This window comes from Gigantopelta aegis, chromosome 12 (assembly GCF_016097555.1).
Source record: "Gigantopelta aegis isolate Gae_Host chromosome 12, Gae_host_genome, whole genome shotgun sequence".
In the NCBI taxonomy this organism is placed as follows: Eukaryota; Metazoa; Mollusca; class Gastropoda; order Neomphalida; family Peltospiridae; genus Gigantopelta; species Gigantopelta aegis.
Window position 1 is genome coordinate 2,661,874 of NC_054710.1, and position 3,630 is coordinate 2,665,503.

Consider the following 3,630-nt stretch of genomic DNA (forward strand, 5'->3'; position numbering starts at 1 on the left):
ACGTATTGTCTCTGGTGTACACAAAGCAAGCGCTGTCACTGAGCTACGTATTGTCTCTGGTGTACACAAGGCAAGCGCCGTCACTGAGCTACGTATTGTCTCTGGTGTACACAAGGCAAGCGCCGTCACTGAGCTACGTATTGTCTCTGGTGTACACAAAGCAAGCGCCGTCACTGAGCTACGTATTGTCTCGGGTGTACACAAAGCAAGCGCCGTCACTGAGCTACGTATTGTCTCTGGTGTAGACAAAGCAAGCGCCGTCACTGAGCTACGTATTGTCTTTTGTGTAGACAAAGGAAGCGCTGCCACTGAGCTACGTATTGTCTCTGGTGTAGACAAAGCATGCGCTGTGACTGAGCTACGTATTGTCTCTGGTGTAGACAAAGCCAGCGCTGTCACTGAGCTACGTATTGTCTCTGGTGTAGACAAAGTAAGCGATGTCACTGATCTACGTATTGTCTCTGGTATACACAAAGCAAGCGCTGTCACTGATCTACGTATTGTCTCTGGTGTACACAAAGCAAGCGCTGTCACTGATCTATGTATTGTCTCTGGTGTACACAAAGCAAGCGCTGTCACTGAGCTACGTATTGTCTCTGGTGTAGACAAAGCAAGCGCCGTCACTGAGCTACGTATTGTCTCTGGTGTAGACAAAGTAATAATGTTTCTTATCCAATAATGTCACTGATGAAAACTGATGGTATGTCTGTGTATGTATAAATGTATGAATGTTTATATACTGTATGTATGTCGAGGTTGACTGCTGCATACATAGATATTAATGCACTAATTAAATCATTTCAGGTCTCACAAATTGGCCCATGCCGTTGCTAGGACTCGAACCTATCGCACTGAATCGCCCGCCACTTGCAGACTTGACACGATACCGTTTGATCTATTGAGGCATCCATGTATGTATGTATGTATGTATTTGGTCAAATCCATCGTTACGGGTGTTACATTTTGAAGGGGGGGGGGGTAAATGTTTTAGAATGAAGTTGCAGAGAATATTATTTGTATCACTCTCCCCATTATTTGAGTTTTATACAGTTAGCATGTTTCTCTCCCAACTTCCATCAAATATTTAAGATTTAAAATTATATGTACTAATTAAAAGACCTACCAACTTCCGTTACGGGTGTTACACTAAATGGACCAATCTTTTTTCAAGAAGTACATTTTATCAAAATCCTGTGATGTGTATGGGTAATTTGAATAAAGCTTGTATCATATGGGTAGGTGGCCATAGGTAATTACTGGAATAGAACCTGGTTTCATTACTTGCTAGATATTATGTCAATTATGCACAGTGATAACTGTTACAGGTGTTACGTTACAGATGTTACATTTTTGTTCGCCATATTAAAAGCAACATGCCATCTATTTCAGCTTTCATTTTTTTTTCAATCAAATAAAAATAATTTTTTTAAATAATGTATAAACTTTATTGAAACATATTTATATAGATACATAAACAAAACAACGATGATAGGTTTATTAATATAATCACCAACACAAATGACTTGTTTACATTGAGAGTAGAGGACATTATTTTATTCACCATGGAATTCATGAGCTTTCTGATGTATAGCCATAGACGTTTGTCGGCAAACAATGGTTGACTTATCTATGGCTGTATAAGAGTGTCTTGGGGATGGCATTGGTTGACTTCCACAAGTCTCGTACAGGGGATCTTTTGAAACATTGATCCATGTCATTTTGTGTTACTTCCTCAACTTCAATACTGATAATGCACATTTCTGCAGCCTTAACAAATGAACTTGCATCCTGTACAATCACTTTGCGGGTTCGAACACAGCATTCAACAGTATGCTTAACAATACCACCAATCCCATCAACGGGACCTTTACCATGGAAAGAAGTAAAAAAAAATCCATTCCACTGTGATGCCGAGTGTTGCCTTGATTGTCGTCAGAAATCTAAATATGAATTTGTTTTTGAACTGTGATGCTGCTCCATCACTAAATATTTGGATGGTCGTTACATCAGGGTTTGCTTTCAAAACTTTGTGAATGAGAAGCGTAATATATGGAACAACAGTTTCTTTAAAATGTGTGAGATTATCGCTGGCAAACACACACGACTTCATACCACCAACAGTCCACACAGTGGATGTGAATAATGAAACTTGTCTCTAATGTCAGTGAGCAGACTGGATTTCGTCAGCATACACACAGGTATAATTCTCTGAGAAATCAACTTGAAGTACTGCCTGTGATGGATCAGTTACATGTTTTACTTCCTGTTCCCTCTTTACATGGGCATGAATGAGAAAGTTAGGTAACTTTGACTAATATTTTATATCATTATCAATTTCACCGCAGGTGTTTGGTTGACACTTTGACACTGGTGACATCAAGCATGCACCTGCACTAGTGGATCAAACCTTACTTGAACGTTTTAATGATTGACAAGTGTCACCTTCAGGACTTACCAAAACAACATAATTTGAAAGAAACATTAAAATATACTGAACTGACATATAAACTGCCTTGTCGTTAAAGGGACTATCTTGAGTGTTTAGATATTTTGTGAAAAAAAATACGGCCAATATAACCTTTCATAATTATTATATTGTACTCTACTTACAATTTTCTTGCTTAGAATTATACAATTTGTATAACCAATTCATTTCGGATCATGCTAATATTTTGTAGTAGATCAGTATGGAGTTTTGCACACAATAATTTCATACATATCAGTTTATTTTTTCTTCCAAACGCCATTGTTGATAGTAAGCTACAATAATGCAAACAACTATATATATTTATACATAGTTATGAATTGTAAATTTATTTTTATGATTTTACTTAAGTAAAAACTTAAAATGACATAATGTGTAACACCCGTAACGTTTCAAATATGTAACACCCGTAACACTGGAAAATCAATTCAATTTGTCAGATAGTTCCTAATCTTATTTCATATTAATAGTAATCAAGAAAATAAAGAAGAAATAAAATATTGTGTTTCTACCATCAAAACTAAATAATATAACACGACTTGTCTTCTTTTTCCGTTAAGGGTGTTACATTGGTCGGGATACATATTTATGGTCAAATTAAACAAACCCGTATATTACTGACATTAATAAAATGTTCTCATGATAAAGTAGCAACAATAACCATTCTTTAATGGTATAAAATAAAAACGTCAGGCTTTATTAGAATCTCATGGATAAGGTATGAAGTTTGGCTCTTTTTCACGTGTTTAGAAATCAGTTTGTGGAATGGTTTTGAAGTGTTGTATACCAAACATGTAAATAAAACTCAGCAATATTTTATTAGGTTTACATCTCCCAGAGATGCTTCCTTCCAATGCCAGAAAACATTTGATTATATATGACGATTTTTAAAATGGTCCTTTGGGGATAGTTACATGGATTTGACCATGTATGTATGTATGTATGTATGTATGTATGTATGCATGTGTATATGTATGTAGTTATGTATGTATGTATGTATGTATGTGTGTATGTATGTGTGTATGCATGCAATGTACGTATGTATGAGCAGACTGACATACTAGATTGGACACATTCAGGAAAATGTGTATCGACCAGGATCACATGTGGTATGCGAACTCTATAAATAGCATTGCTACAATCAT

General features: G+C 36.2%; 1 protein-coding gene across 1 annotated transcript in view; it reads right to left on the bottom strand.

The window, feature by feature from the left end:
• LOC121386565 (EGF-like domain-containing protein 1) overlaps positions 1-3,630 on the bottom strand; it is a 344,832-nt gene that overhangs the window by 282,151 nt on the left and 59,051 nt on the right. The gene's annotated exons all lie outside the window — the stretch shown is intronic.